General features: G+C 36.1%; 1 pseudogene; it reads left to right on the top strand.

The window, feature by feature from the left end:
• The first annotated feature begins 9,223 nt into the window (after positions 1-9,223).
• Positions 9,224-17,480, top strand: part of LOC111405237 — a 53,773-nt pseudogene continuing 45,516 nt past the window's right edge.

Below are 17,480 nucleotides of genomic sequence, written 5' to 3' on the forward strand. Positions count from 1 at the left end.
TTTTGTAGACACAGGGATGATGCGCATGGAACTTTCACAAAGTTGTCGAGCAAGTACGAGAATAAGATTAGGAAAATCAGCATGGATTTGAGGAACTTGAGGGTAATTTTCTATATTTTAACATTCAAATGTATATGTGACCCATCGTAAGTGTCAGTATCTTGAACTGTAACGTAACAAATCTAATATATGACCTGTTTTGTGATTTTGTGACCTAGTTGGTAAACTAAGTTTGAAGCTCCATATTCTGTTTCATAGCTATCTATGAATGGAACAAAATTGTGTAATCTGATATCTAAATTTGTGACCTATGTGATGTGGTATGTGATACAACTGTGTACTCTTTGTCAACTCTATATTCTGATGCATGTCTATCTACCAAGTGAGGTTTGAACCACATGTAACATGCTTTCTGAATCCGTAAATGAACTTAGGGATATGAGTCATTCATGTGTGACCGACACGTTGGAGTATATGTGACATGTATACAACTACATGTGACCTGACTATTGTTACATGCACGCAAGTATCTCCTTCAAACCAGACAGTATTTTCTGTCAGCAACGAAAGATCGACGTTTGTCGTCGATATTGAGTAACGAACTTGCACTTGCAGGATTCTACAAGTTGATTTGTTACTGTGTCCACACACTTTGGCTGTAATTGCAAACACAAGAAGAGATCTATATGATTATTGTTCTTATTATTATACAAAAGATGCATAGTTAAATACGTACCAAGATTCTGTATATCTCGTTGGAAATCAAGAGAAATGGATAGTGCAGGAAGAAATACTGCGAGAAATAGTGTTACCTCCTAACCAAAAGAGGAGTTGTGGAAGACCTACAAAGAAAAGAATGAGATCATTCAGAGAAGGGAGATCAACAGCAAAATGCAGATGTTGTGGAGGACAGGGTTACAACCGTAGGAGATGCTCCAGCTTGGCTTCATTACGCTAAAATGACCGATAGAATTACATACAAATATTTTATAAATAGGTGATATTCTTTTAAGGATAATGTTCATTGAAAATATTCTCTTTGAAGAATGCATTTAGATTGATCAACTAACAGTTAATTGTCTGTCAACTTTGGCGTCAGAATAATAATTCTCTGAGATTTGGACCACATCTGTAACCTGATACCAGATCTGTAACTTGTGTGCTGTGACCTATGATGTGTGACATGCCGTATGAAAAAGTTAACTGATTTGTGAATATGTAACCAGAAATGAGAATATGTGATCTGAGGTGTGGACGCATACGGGTAACATGAATCCTAATATCTGTAACCCATGTACTGTGACATGGCACGTGTCGTATGAAAGGTATGTGTGACGTGATATGTAATCTGTGACCAAGTTGAGAAACCAACTGTGACATGTCTGCTATACCACATAACATGTTTCACCGACTACGTGACGCTGTTAGAAATAAAGAACCTGTATAATCTACACCATATATATAAAAATAGCATTAAAATGTAATCGAAGATGGATGAATCATGATCGTAAACACGTCAATATCCTTTATTGCAAATCAAAGGTTACGAGTTACTATTTATTACATGAACCTCTATTGACCAGACACATATAATGTTCATAACATTTACAAACTAAATCCTTGTCCTCACTAGCAAATCTAAAGCCAATTTTCATTCTATAACAAGCGCTTCCTCGCGGCCGATTCACTCTATTCGTGTAAACCTCCTGGTGTTCGTAGAGCAGCGTAGCAATATCCATTCCGAAATTGCTGGCATCAAACTTCTTGGGAATGAAACATCTACCATCACGAATAAGATACAACGTATATAACACCACGAATATCCCGCAATCATGACTACAAAACATATGATAGACTGTTATGAATAAATCTATCAAAAGGATATACGCATTGTAAATCTTGATCACAGACTTACCCATTTGTTTGCTAAGGGAGTGTGTCGTCGATGATCACCTTCAATTCTTTAGCTTCTAGTTTGTGATAATCAGGATGCTTCTTTGAAATTCCCAGGGTATTCATTAGAGTAGGCAATACCTTCACGTATGGCTCAATACCTTGCAAAACCTTCCGGTCATGGTAAGACTTACCTGCCGAGTTGAACACAGTCAAGGTATGACTTTTGAATTGTAATAGGCTAAGCATCCAATGTGCTTTGTTGGTGGGTATGATCGGCATGAACACATAGTCAGCATCGGCCCAAGATGAGTTAAAAGGGAGGTTGTGACCTGTTACAACCTCAAGCAGGCTCGACTCTGATATCAGAACATTTGGGTCCTTCATAAAGGCAGGAAAAATGTCTTTTATTTTAATCTGGAACCATAAGTTTGTGGTGGTGGCCCTGTATTTCACATTTTTGCCAAGCTTTGCTACCTGGCGAATGAAATATAAGCAAGCATCTATGTGCTGTTTCAATGAGAAGAAAAGATGTAAGCATTGCGTCAACAGATTAGATACGAATGAATATGTGACTAGTTCCAATATGAAATGTGACTCGTTTATATCATCTCTGATACTCTTCTTAACGAGTACGAAAGAAATCAGAATTCTAAAAAAAGTAATGTAACTTAATTGAGTATGTATACGTAATCGTACCATACCACTCAGTGATGACTTCGAATTTATAAGCTCGTGGAATCAGGTCTTATAATCTACCGGGAATAAACCAATTAGAAAAGCAGGCTTGACGGCGTCGTTTTCCTCGCTAAACTTTTTCCCGTGACCGAAACTAAAGGTTACATTCTTTTGTTAAAACTGTGTATTGTGTAACTTTTCACAAATAGGTACGAAATGTACTTACTTGTTTTTTGGTTTGTACCCCCTCTGGAACCAACCCATGACAGCCGATTTTTCAACCTCGTCAACATTGTCTTTGTAATCCTAAAAAACGACAACATTATCATCGTGCTTGAATAATTTTCCCTTCTCCTGTCCAGCAACGAAAGGAGACTGCAATACCCATGCTGGCCTTAAAACCCGCTTAACTGGTAATTTCAAGGTTGGTTCAGTAGTAGGTGATCCCTGTATGTTATTGCAGTAGGTTACAAATTGATTGAAAATACGGCACATGAGTTGTCTGTGGCATAGTTTGTAAGCGTGTGTAGTCTGTCACCTATACATGTGACCTGGTTTGAATGTGTCTGTGATATGTGACATATGATTGGAAGATAGTTTGGAAGGGTGTGTGGCCTGTGACCCATGAATATAACGTGGTTTGGAATATATGTTATCTGTGACCTATGAATAGGATATAAGCTGAAGGAATCTATGATCTGTTACCTGAGAATGTGACATGGTTTGGAACTGTGTTTGATCTGTGACCTATGAATGGGACATGGTTTGAAGGTATCTGTACTCAGAAATCCATGACTAGAACATGTGTTGGTATTGTGTGTGATCTGTGACCTGTGAAAGGGGCATGGTTTGGAATGTCAGTGAAATGTAACCTATGAATAGGACATGATTTGAAGTGTGTGTGATTTGTGATCTAATAATATAACATGGTTTGAAGGTATGTGTGATTTGAGATCTACAACTACTGGAACATGTAAATACCTCATTCTCAACAGTCTTTGTTGCTGTCATCACATAAGATATGATGAAATCTACCCTCTTTTGAGTTTCCTTCGAATACAAAACATTGGGTGGGGTGAATTCAATCCCCAAATAAAATGATGGTGGCTCAAGGGAGAAGAGAAGATCATCATTTGGGTCCATTTGCCCTCCCTTTTCTGACGACGTTTAATACTACGTTTTTCACCTAAATGTTGAATGGAAAATGTAAAAATAAACTATGTTCTTTTATAGAAATGTGAAATATATCAAGTGACTACCTCCTCAGCTTTGTCAGATCCACCAGCCCCATGATGTTCTTGATCTCCAACTCCAGGAGCTTCTTTTTGTCCTACTCCAAGCTCTCTTGTCCTATCACCAGACCGTCTAATGATCTCGTCCATTGCACTGGATATCATTATTGACACAGACTCGGATGGAAACTGCATGTTCGTCCAAATATCCATTAGGTCACTTTTAATGCAGGCTTGCATTTGAACAGTGTCATCCATTTTGTTAGTCTTCCCTTTGTTCAAGGACGACATATGTGACTTGATGTCTTCAAGCTTCGCCTTCAACACTTTATTATCCGCCTGGAGTTCGAATACTTGCACACGCGATACCTCAAAAACTTGACAAAAAGAATAACTAATTATTATATGTTGCTTGTGAAATATTTGTGACCAACCAACATACAATGCACATTGGTATATCCGTGACCTAATGTGTATGAAATGTGACATAGGAAATATTGATGTGTGACCAATGATGAAAATATTGAGAGCTGATTAATATAACAACTTACATCATCCCGTTGTGCCCCATGAGATTGTCGCTCCTCTTGAGAATGATGAGTGGTTGTTGGATCTTCAACAACGGGGAATTTTCCACGGGCGGATGGCTCCTTCCGTCTTGGAGGAGGAGAAACAAAATCATCGTCATCATCTGAAGAGTGAGTTTGTCCAATATTACTGTTCATCAATGGTAAGACCGATGGAATGGACTTTCCGCTAGTACCGGCATCTTCAATAGACCTCTTCGTCTTACGCTTGGTTCTTTTTTGGCTTTCGGATGAGGATGTCGGTTGGATTACCTTACTGTACTAGACTTCGTTCATGTATGGCATCGCCATTTCACATTCCAACGGTTCCAAGTGACAAATCACAATCTACAATACAATATGTAGTTTATATGAATGCAAAGTCAAAAATTCAATATTGATTACATGACGCTTATTGAAACTTTACCTTAGGATTGGAGAAGCAGTCGGGTCCTTCCAATTTGGCAGCTAATGGTTGCTCATCTGCCATCTAGTTTATAATGCAGGGATGCACCCTTGATATCCTTGTGACCACGATGCCATCAAGACTGGGAAATGTCTCGTATATCCATGCTTGGAAGGCTGCAAGCATTCTTCATAGCCTATAGTGTGAGGGTCCTCCCATCTCTCAATGCACCCAGAGTAATTTGGAATAGTAGCATGCCCCATGAAAAATTGTTCATTTCATTAAAGTCCTCAACGAGAACAAACAGGAAGTGGTTGACAACCTTCTTGTAGTCACGAGGAAAGAGATAGGCAGTTAGGAAATATAAAATCCCAAACATTGAAACGTCATTGTCTGGTAGGGCTTCAGCCAGATCGAGATTAGGCATTTGGCATGCAGATAGAAATGTGTCCTTCATATCTTCATGTGTGACAACATCTACTTGTGAAAAGTATTTGGCCTTCAACTTTGACTGCATATTTTAAAAAACCTGAGTATCTGTATCGCTTGAACATCTCAGTCCTGTGACCAAACAGAACTCAGATATAGAGAACCTGACGTATCGCCCGAAAATATAAAACCATATTTCTTCCTCATTCGGGGGCTGAACCTGCCCCAGAAGGAAGTAGTGAATCAATTGTGGTTGAATCACTATTTCATGGCAGTCCAGGAAGTGGGCAAAGCATGTGCCCCTCAATATCTATTTTTGGCTTTGGCTTAATTTTGATTGTATAGTGGTGAGAGTACCTTTGTATACAGAGGTGGTAATCTTGCCAGGAAACCAACTTTTTTCAGGTATTTTGAATTGCCAGACCTACATAAAGCGTTAATAATTATAAAATTGTTAAGTACCTGTATTGTAATTCAGAAACAGGGAAAAGGAAATGCATTTAGGTGAAATGGTCACATATAGGTTAAATTCAGGTCACATATATGTGAAATGGTCACATATGGACATCATATTACTAAAGCACATCATCAACCATGTTAACAGTCAGCTCACAGGCATACAAAGTCTTCTCATTCACAGCCATATTACTAGACATATATTTTTCATTCGTTTTTAACTTTGGTTTAGTCTTCAACTATTATAGCCACAACTGTGATGGAAAGTAGTAGATGTACATGTGAGTGTCTTTGCATTGAGAATACTTGGTCACATATAGGTGAAATGGTCACACATGGACGTCGTATGGCTAAAAACACACCATCAACCATGTTAACAGTTAGGTCACAGGCATACAAAGTATTTTCACTCAGGTCACATATTCACAACAAACTTCAGTCTCATTCACATACTAAGATCACATTCAAAGCCCTATCCCCATTACAGCAAGGTCACATGCAATCATATCCATATGCATTTACGTCACAGATTCCTAATGTATGTGTATTCGTGAATAGACAACAGATTATTCGTAACATCGAAAATGAAAAATCAAATGAACAAACATTCTGCGTTCAAAACTGCAAACCTTACCCCATTCCAAAGATGGAACGAATTCAACAGGCTCACAGGCATACAAAGTCTTCTCATTCACAGCCATATTACTAGACATATATTTTTCATTCGTTTTTAACTTTGGTTTAGTCTTCAACTATTATAGCCACAACTGTGATGGAAAGTAGTAGATGTACATGTGAGTGTCTTTGCATTGAGAATACTTGGTCACATATAGGTGAAATGGTCACACATGGACGTCGTATGGCTAAAAACACACCATCAACCATGTTAACAGTTAGGTCACAGGCATACAAAGTATTTTCACTCAGGTCACATATTCACAACAAACTTCAGTCTCATTCACATACTAAGATCACATTCAAAGCCCTATCCCCATTACAGCAAGGTCACATGCAATCATATCCATATGCATTTACGTCACAGATTCCTAATGTATGTGTATTCGTGAATAGACAACAGATTATTCGTAACATCGAAAATGAAAAATCAAATGAACAAACATTCTGCGTTCAAAACTGCAAACCTTACCCCATTCCAAAGATGGAACGAATTCAACAGATTTCAAGGTCATAGATCTTCAATACGTCTTCAATACATGTTACCCAATGATTATTCAATTAATACCCATCACTTAATGTATTAATAGAACATAAAAATCAACATACCATGTTCGATTGGACTTTCCGCAAGGTCACAGACGACGCGCATACTTTTTCATATGGGATTTCGTTGGGCTTTCCTCATGCTTCCTCTTTCCTCTCCTTTCTAGCATGGAATGGACGTTTATTGCCTTGGGTATAGTCATTTTTTTGTCGATCGTAAAATGGGAAGTTTTTTGACAGAGTGACGAGGTAGACGAAGAATGTACTCAGTTCGCTTTAGGTATGTGACAAAGATTAGTTTCTTGACAGGCCGGAGTGGGATAACTAATCGGAGATATTCGTGGAGTTGGTAACTGCCAGAGTGGTTTCTCAGATATCGTGGGGAGAAGTTTGGGGGTAGTTTCACTCGTTTGATAGAGAATGAAGAAAGATTATATTTGAAGCACGTTAATTATGGAACCGCGTTTATTTTAAATAAGTAGTTTTTTTAGTTAGTCTAATACCGAATATTTGATTAGAATAGTTGGGTCCATGATTTATGCACAGTGAACTTGAAAGCCCTGGGAGGGTATAATTTCGTCTTTTGAAAATAATTGGGATCAGACAAGGACTAAATTAAAATTCCTAAAGCCACAGGCCCACAACTTCCATGAACCCGAGAAAATTGTTATTCCAAACCTCCAATCTTTGATTCAAATGTAGTAGTTCATAAACTATTCACTTATATATCTCACAACTAGGTATTTCATATCAAATAAAATAGGATGATCCCCAATTTTCTTGCAAAATGAATTCTTTACTCGTGACTCGGGAAACAAATAAAAATACATTTGAAAATGAAACCATGTGAGGTTACATTTGCTCCTTTCCTTTAGCTTGCAATAAATCTTCTTCCTTGATTCACACTTGTCCATGATTTTTGGATCCGAAGTGTTCTTTTTTTAATCTAAATGCTCACTTGTCCAAAGTTTGAGGAAGCACGTCTAATTTTTCGTCTCTTACTAACTATGCAGAAGAAAGAGAAGTTATAAATAGAGAATCTGAACATAGGAACTTTTCGATGAGTTTATAATCTCAATGATCATTGAACTTATGTTTATGTCTTCGTTTGCCTATTGAAGTTTGAGATATCGAGTTTTGACCACTAAATTTATTAAAACATTAGACGTTACTCATTACCTTAACATATGTTCCCATTCTTTAATGGAATTAGTGACGTGGTGATCGGAATACACATGTGGCACCGTCATGCCAAAAACAAATTGTTACGACTTTGATCGCTTACCAAATTTTAAAAAATGTCTTCAATTGCTCTATAAACTTTGAAATACTTCTTCGATTTCTCACTGAACTTTGAACTTTGAGGTGATCGAATTTTGTCACTAAATTTATAAAAAATGACTTGGACCTATTGTTCCTTAAAAAATATGTGCCGATATCGCATGGTTCACGTAAAAGTAATAAAGTGGACAAACGAATTCGAATTGTTGATTTCACGAGAAATGATTACTCAATTATATAATAGTTAATTTTAATTTTAATATATTTTGTAGAATTTTAAGTTATTTTCATCATTTGAAAAAATCCGTACTTATTGTATGTTTCATTGTTAAAATTAAAATAATATTTGAATTTTATAACGAAACAGAATAAATTTAATTAAATGGATTTCACAACAAAACACACAATAAATTTAATTAAAATTCAGAAACACAAGCCATTTCTCTTAGGGACCAAAAGTGAATGAAATTCATTCAATTAAATTTACTGTGAGTTTGTTTGGAAAAACTAAATATTAATATAATTTTAAAAAAATGTATATATATAATAAATTTGAATTTTTCAAATTATGAAAATAGTTTAAAATTCTACTAAAAAAATCTTAAAATTAAATTTAATTATCATATAATTGAGTAATCATTTCCAGTGGGATTGACAACTTGAACTTATTTGTCCATTTTATTACATTTACGATCTGTGTCATTGTGCTACATAACAATATATCAAAGTCATATTTATAAGTTCAGTGGCCAAAATTCGACCACTTCAAAATTCAGTAAGCAATCGAAGACATTTTTCAAAATTTAGTGAACAATCGAAGATATTTTTCATAGTCTAGTAAGCAATTGAAGACATTGATTTCGCTAAAAAATTGGAATTAATGTTAAGATATTGAGTAACGTTCAATGTTTTGATAAATTTAATTGTCAAAATTTAACACTTTAAACCTCAACGAGTAATCAAATACATGGACAAAAAATTCACGGACGATTAACTTCTTTCCGATTCTCCCTATAAATATACTAACACTCTCATTTTCAATTCAGAAACAGAAAATAAAAATGGCTAAGCTGGCAGAAACATATGCGTGCTCCCCTTCAACGGAACGGGGTCGGGGGATCCTTATCTCGGGCGACCCCAAATCTAGTTCGATCCTCTATTGCTACGGCAGATTCGTAATCATCTGGTACCTGGACCGACCATTGGAAGTCAAGGTGTACGGCGAGCATTATACCGACCACAATCGCTCGATAATCTCCGATGGCGAGTGGATTGCTTCGGCTGATGTGTCCGGAACTGTTCGGATCTGGGGGACCCACAATGATTTTGTATTAAAAAATGAGTTCCAGGTCCTCTCGGGTCGGATTGATGATGTCCAGTGGTCACTCGATGGACAGCGCATTGTCGCCTCATGTGATGGCAAGGGCAAGTCATTGGTTCGCGCTTTCATGTAAGCCTATAAGTTTTCGAACAATGCATATATTATAAGATACACAAACTCACATATTGATATTTGTGGTGTAAACTCGCATAAGCTATGGAAAAATGAAAACAAAATTCATTCGGAATACTATTAAAGAAGTTCAAAAATCCAGGATCAAGCCATGGAGGAAATAAGTGAAAATGGCCATTTGACCCACCCTTATTTCCACTTTGGCCTTTAACTAATTTTAAAAAAAAAACGAAAACACAATTTAAAGACACTTTTTCAAAAATACCCCTCAATCTTCCTCTCTCTCTCCCTCGACGGTTTGGAAAGGAAAAATCAGATTCACTTACAGTCGGTCGTCCAGACATCTCCCTCACCAAAGAACTTTCGGTTGTTGGCTGTTAAAAGTTGTAAAGGTTTGTTTTTGTGGAATTATAATTAGATTATTGGATTTTGTTGAGTTTTAGTTAGATTATTGGTTGGAATATGATTTTTGTGGTATGAAATGCATGATTTAGGCTAGATTTACATACAGATGAAGTGTATTGGCCAATTTTTGTGGTTTGGGGAGCTCCAACTTGCCAAAAATGGTAGAATCCGACGAGTGGAGATGAAAAGGTTGTAGCCGGCTGACTGCTGTCAACTGTCGGCTGTTAACAGCTGGGTTCTAGAACCGGCTATATAACAGTCAGTTCTTTTTTTTGTAATATTAAATTTTCTAAATTAATTTAAATCATTAAATGTTTGGAATTGTTAATTACGTATATTTTTTTTCTTGATCAAATTCAAAGGAATTTGTTATTCTAAAATTAATTTTTTTAATTCTAATTTTAACTCTTTATTTGAAATTAAATTTTTATTTCTATTTTAAATTTTAATTTTAATCTTAATTTTAATTTAATGAAATTATTTGATTAAGAATTTATTTTCAAATTAATTATTTAATCCGAAATTTGACTTTTTAATTTTAATTTTATTTTAAATTTAAATTTTCATTTTAGTTATAATTATAATTTAAAGAAATTAGTTATTTTAAAATTAATTTTCAAATTACTTTTTTAATTCTAATTTCAATTTTTTATGTTAAATTTAATTGTAATTGTAATTTTATTTTAAATTTACATTTTTTAATTATAATTTTAATGTAAAGAAATTTGATATTTTAAAATTAATTACAAAATAAATTTTTAATTATAATTTTAAATTTAAATTTAAATTTTTATTTTATTTTATTTTATTTTAAATTTAAATTTTCATTTTAGTTATAATTTTAATTTAAAGAAATTTGTTATTTTAAAATTAATTTAAAATTACTTTTTTTAATTCTAATTTCAACTTTTTATTTTAAATTTAATTGTAATGGTAATTTTATTTTAAATTTATATTTTCATTTTAAATAACTTTAATTTAAAGAAATTTGTTATTTAGAAATTAATTTTTTAATTCTAATTTCAACTTTTTATGTTAAATTTAATTGTAATTGTAATTTTATTTAAATTTAAATTTTTTAATTATAATTTTAATGTAAAGAAATTTGTTATTTTAAAATTAATTTTAAATTAAATTTTTAATTCTAAATTTTTATTTTTATTTAATTTTATTTTAAATTTAAATTTTCATTTTAGTTGTAGTTTTAATGTAAAGATATTTGTGATTTTAAAATTAATTTTGAAATTACTTTTTTAATTCTAATTTTAACTTTTTATTTTAAATTTAATTGTAATGGTAATTTTATTTTAAATTTAAATTTTCATTTTATATAATTTTAATTTGAAGAAATTTGTTATTTTAAAATTAATTTTCAAATTACATTTTTAATTCTAATTTTAATTTTTTATTTTAAATTTAATTGTAATTGTAATTTTAATTTTATTTTGTTATTTTGTTATTTTAACTTTAATTTTTATGGTAGTTATTAATTTTCGATAATACGGTTAAAAATTTCGATTCTCTTAATTTTGGGTTATTATGCTTCATTCCATTATTTCATGTACAATGATCTAATATTCTATTTCAATATTTGTAGGATGAATTATCATCTGGATGTAGAGTTGAGATAGATGCCAGGCAAAGTTACATGGAACAGTAACTTTGACAGCTTCACCCAGGTCTTGGAGCTGCTAGACAACCAGCATGCAGATATACTGCGTTAGTCCTTTCTGTGGCTTCTATACCCTATGAGAGAGTTGCAGTATTCGGGTCAGATGATCGATGCTCTTTTATGTCGACTGCTGAGTCCAGTTGACGGCGATGCCCTCCACTTCGACCTCGGGGGCAAGGTCGCTAGCTTTTCCATGTTCGAGTTTGCCTTGCTGACTGGATTGAAGATTATGGGCAATGAGGTAGCTAGCGATGGGACTGAAGTTACGGGCTAATAGGCTGCAAGACACTTACTTTTAGGGACAGGAAGTAGTGGTTTTGCCTCAGCTGATGGACGTGATCAGGAGGTGTGACGAGAGGTTAGACAGACTGAAATTATGTCTGCTCTACATCATTAAGAGCGTGATGCGGTGTCACCAAAAGAAGAGTGCGATCAGCCTCTTCCACCTCGAGATCGTCGACGCCATAGATCACTTCAATAGCTATCCGTGGGGCCATCAATATTTCGAGAACACCGTCCACATCTTCACCAAACCGCACTCGAAGCCCAAGGGGCCCGTGCGTAAGTACAACACGTACAGATTTCCCTTGGCGCTGTAGGTAAATGATTAACGCAATCAATGTTAAAATATTTTTTCTATTGAATTTGTATGTACTAATTTATGCGTTGCAGGTCTGGGCGTATGAGACCATCCCCATATTGGGTACCCGCTTTGCATGACGAGAGGAGACATGCTGCCATAGGATGCACCATTGGCGAGCATCTCGAGCGGAGAGATGTCCCACTGAGAAATAATTATCGACTTTCCTCGATGATTCTCATATGAGTATTATAAATTTGTGATTTATATTGTATATAGTTTAACATTACATGATTTTATCTTTTTAAAATGTCAATATGTCAGCGTGAAGTAATAACTCATTTGATGTTGTCGATGGAGGAGGAGGCACAGGGTCTCGTGCATGAAGTAACGGTTCCGTACACCTAAGACGACTAGATGTCTGATTCGATCTCCGATCGAAACTGGGTAAGTGAATTATTGATTAATATTTTGTATGAGTTAGCAATTATTGAATAAGTTAATAATATGTAAGTTTGTACAGGACCGCGAGCCAGTTGATCAAGCATCACCTTCGCCGGCAGCATCACCTCCGCCCAGGGCATCACCTTCGCCACCGTCATCACTTTCTCACCCTCAGGGTGATTATTCTGATGATTTGTACCATCGCCTGACTAGATTTATGGTGCAAGAGGTTGGCGTGCTACGTTGAGAGCTAGGAAGAGTTATATCAGGGAAGGTCGGCGCGCTGCGTCGAGAGCTGATAGGAGTTATATCAGAGGAGGTCGGCGTGCTGCGTCAAGATATGGTGGAACGGGTCGATGATCTAGGACGTCAGCTAGTAGGGAGGTCGAGGATATAGCTGATGATGTTAAAGTGCTGCGCGAGCATTTAGAGGACCTTCATGATGAGGTGATAGCACTTCGAGGTGACATAGCAAGCAAACGATGGGTGGACGGAGGTGATGATCGGGGGTTGATCGAGAGGATAGAGATGGGGGTCACCCACAGTCGTGGTTGGAGAATGCATGTGACTCCTTTCTTCAGTCCATAGAGGATAGGGTGGACCCGAAGGCGGAGGTGGTGGCCTCGTTGGGGACATGAACGACGGTCGAGGAGGTGGTGCCGACGATAACGGATGAGGAGTAGAGGAGGTGGTGTTGACGCGGGTGAATGAAGTGGTGGGCCCCTCAGGATGGGAGCTATGGTTGAGAAGGTGGTGACAACGGGAGCGGAAGAGGAGGAGAGCGTGGAGGAGGTGGCGATTGTCGGGGCAGAAGAGGGGACAATGCTCGAGGTGGGCAAGGAGAGGATGACAGTCGTGACTGGGGTAAAAAAGCATGTTGTTGACATGCTGGAACTTGTGGTAGGCAAGAGGTCAAGAGTGCCGTCATAGTACATTGTCTCTCCCTTTACGGCTGATACAAAGATGAGGAGGTTCGTCGATGGGACGATCCCCAACCTATTTCGGGAAGTGGACCATGCCAAGTAGAAAGCGTTTGAGATAGAGTGGAGAAGAATGTTGTCCGGGCTAGTATTCATGATATTAGTGATATTAGTAAATACCAGTGATCGTTACTCGTATACACTTTTTTAACATTTCTCTGTTTCTTTTGTCAGGACCAGCCGTACGATCGATACTGTGATGATCTCTAATACTTATAAGTGGTTCCACGACATCATCACTTCATGAGCTTGGCTTACCGACGATATAATGTTAATTTTTATGACTTGTATATCATTTGTTTATGCAATGAAATAACTCCTGGCCGAGTCATACTCAATTTGGAGTTCGGACAAAGCGTTGACATTGAGTACCAGTCGCTCCAACATGTCGGCAAGGAGTACGCAGTGCCCGACTACATGCTCGAGTGGACCATAGGGATGTGGCCAAGTGTCGAGGGGAAGTCATGGGAGAGTTGTACACATATGTACGTACCAGTGATCGTGAATCATCACTGGATAGCCTTGGAGATTGTGTTCACTGAGTCTACTATATACATATACAATCCCGATCATTCATGTCTGACACAGGGTCAGTTCAAGCAAAAATCTGAAGTACATTGCTGTTTTTGTCCCTATGATGGCTAGACAGACGGGATTGACTGTGAAGGACAGATTAGCCATCGTGCTGGACATGACCATGGCAAGGCAGACAATATTGTAAGTGGTTCTAAATTTTTTAAAATTTAATACTTAATTTTTTTTGCTGCACGGTGTTCACGAAATAATTTCTTTCACCGCAAGTGTACGGTTTGTTAACAAGTAGTAGAATGGATTATGAGTCCAAGTATCGATCCCACAAGGATTGGATTAGTTCAAGTCAACCTATTATGACCTTAACCGAAACACGAAAGTAAGATGTATGTGTTGTGATTTAACTAATGAAGATGTGAACTATGATGCAATTATGAGTGAGAAACTTATACTAAATGTAAAATGACCTGGATGCAATCTAGGAGAATTTATGTAATTAATGAATTACTAACGCACTAGGGCCACGAATTCCCAAGCAACACCCGTTCAACTTTTTAATTATGCAAATTTGACACACATTCCCACAATTGATGAATAAGTATTCCTATCTTAATTTAGCAATCTCTCTCGAGTAATGTCAAACCTATCCCAACATGTGTTTCGACTATATTTCTATGACGAATACTAACATACGGAATGCATTATGATTTCATGAATATTCATCAATTCACATGAGGCATAGATGTATATTTCTATCCCCTATCGGACCATATGATGATTTATACCACGTAGAGCCTATTTTCCTTCTTTCGAATGCATAAAACAGGCCACCAAAATCATATAATTACGTGCACAATAATAATATGGAAATAAAAATGTATAAATCATTCATTTCCGGAACATGTGCTTAAATATGTCAAATCTCCAAATCAAAAATCAAAAGTAGTATTGCCAGGTTCATCGATCTCCTAGTACATGAAAAATCTAGTCTAACATGCTAAAAAGAAGAAAATACAAAAATAGTTGAAGAAACGTCATCACCCGAATCAAGTTTCAATCAATTCTTCAATTGGCACGATGTTTTCCTCTTGTTCTCTCTTTGTTCTCCTTCAAAATCTCACTTTTTCTTGTAAAAACGGTGTCCCCTTCGTTCTGGTCGAGTTTTTGTTTATATAAGACCCTAAAAATCTTGTTTCCATAAGAGTTTCGACGAAATAAGGAAACTACAGATTCAGCCTTCGAATTGCTCTATGCGACCGCATAGTACATCTCTATACGGTCGCATAGAGTAAAATTTTTTGAGAATTTATTCTTGGGTAGCCTCCATGCGGTCGCATAGTGCTACCAACTATGGAAAAAAGATTTTGGTTCTTGAACTTTCATTCTTCTTCATTTAGTCCCTTTGCACTTCCTTCTTCTTCCAATCATCTTGTATCGCGTTCGAGTCCATACTGAGCATATTTTCATTCCCGGTTGCTTTTTAGTTCAACTTTGAATATTTGCATCCTTAGTCCCTGAACTATTACTTTGCTCCATTTTAGTCTTTTTTCAGCTCTTTTCTCCTAAATTCCACCATTTCCGTAGAAACACCTACATTGCATGAATTCAACAAGATTAAGTCACAATTTAAATATTTTGCTCGTAATTAAGTCATGTTTGTGATCTAAATAAGTATGTAAAAACACACTTATCAAACTCCCCAAACTTGAACTATTGTTTGTCCTCAAACAAGATAGTGACTTAATTCTGAACAAATATGGCTTAATACCCTACCGTGGCTCAAGATTGAACTAAGTATTTGACTTTATTAAAATTTATCAGTGCAAAAATGACATCAACTTTTACTTGTTAAATGCATACTTGACGTGTGTGTGTGAGTTCATGCCAGCATATCGAATTCATGATGGGTTGAGTCCCGACCCCAAGTGGTCAAATGTATCCTTACTCGCTCGAGAGATACACAACCTCCCAAACTTATTCTTTTCACTCAATTATCCTGGAGTTGTGTTTTAAGATTAGGTGTTTACATAGCTGTAGTCTCCACCCTCTTGTAGTTTGGATTGATCTTACTATCACAAGTTTACATTTCAACAAGTGAAAGCTCTCCCAAGTTTGATTGCTTCGACACTTAAGATTAAAATAGGTTACTTGCCTCACCTCAAAGGTATAGTTTCCTCAACCAAATGTCTAAGGGCTTTTCTCTATGTTTTTGTCTCTCTTTTGTTTTTTTATCACTTTCAATTTTTTTTTTGTTTATCATCATCTCATTTGCTTTCTATACAATCCATGTACCGAGCTTTAGGCCGGTGACTCCCAAACTAGTTAGCTTTAGGGCACCAGGTTTTAAACCCTTGCAGGCTCATTCACTCGAGTTATAAAGGCTCGATCAGATGACTTTTTATTAACCTCTTTCCCTCTTGCTTTTTATATGACCCATGTATCGAGCTTTGGACCGATGACTCCCAGGCCAGTTGACCTTAGAGCAGTAGATTTTGAAATATCCTTACAGGCTTACTCGCTCGAGTCATAAAGGTATGAAAAGAAGTGTCTTGTTCTCACATATTAATTTTATGCCCTTTGTTGTTTTTCTAGACATTTAGTTTCCAAAATCAATCCCCAATTTAAGATTTTCACCTACTTTTCACCCTACTGGTCTAGGCAATCCACACAATTAAATTCATGCACAGAGCCCTCGCTCATCTCAATGCTCCCCTATAAGAGCTCAGCCATCACCAAACTGTTTTAAGGTAGTTTACGGGTTATTCAATAGAGGCTTATCATTCTTTTCCTACTTTATGCTCAAAATCCAGTCATTCACCTAACATGTCAAGCATGAATAGCGTGCATAGATAATGTCAAGTGTTGCATCAACAAATATCAGCTAGTCTAATCAACACCAGATCCAAAGTTTTTCAGTTTAAACAAGTCAAATAATAGCATCCTAGCTAGCAAGGTTATCAAGCCTACACAAGCATGCATGAAAAGAATTAAAACAAACTGAATAAAATGCAATTTTTTTCATAACACTCATCACGTATACAATATGCAATAATGGAATACAAATAGTGATGAACATAGATAAAGATTTAAAATTATATCACCCCCCAAACTTAGTTAATACATTGTCCTCAATGTAAAATTAACGAAAGATTAAAGACATAATTTTAAGGACAAAATGAAGAAGAAAAATCAAAATGGGATAAACAATACTCCCCTGGATCAAAATGGATGAGAAGGCGGGAAACTAGGTCCT

This window comes from Olea europaea, chromosome 12 (assembly GCF_002742605.1).
Source record: "Olea europaea var. sylvestris chromosome 12, O_europaea_v1, whole genome shotgun sequence".
In the NCBI taxonomy this organism is placed as follows: domain Eukaryota; kingdom Viridiplantae; phylum Streptophyta; class Magnoliopsida; order Lamiales; family Oleaceae; genus Olea; species Olea europaea.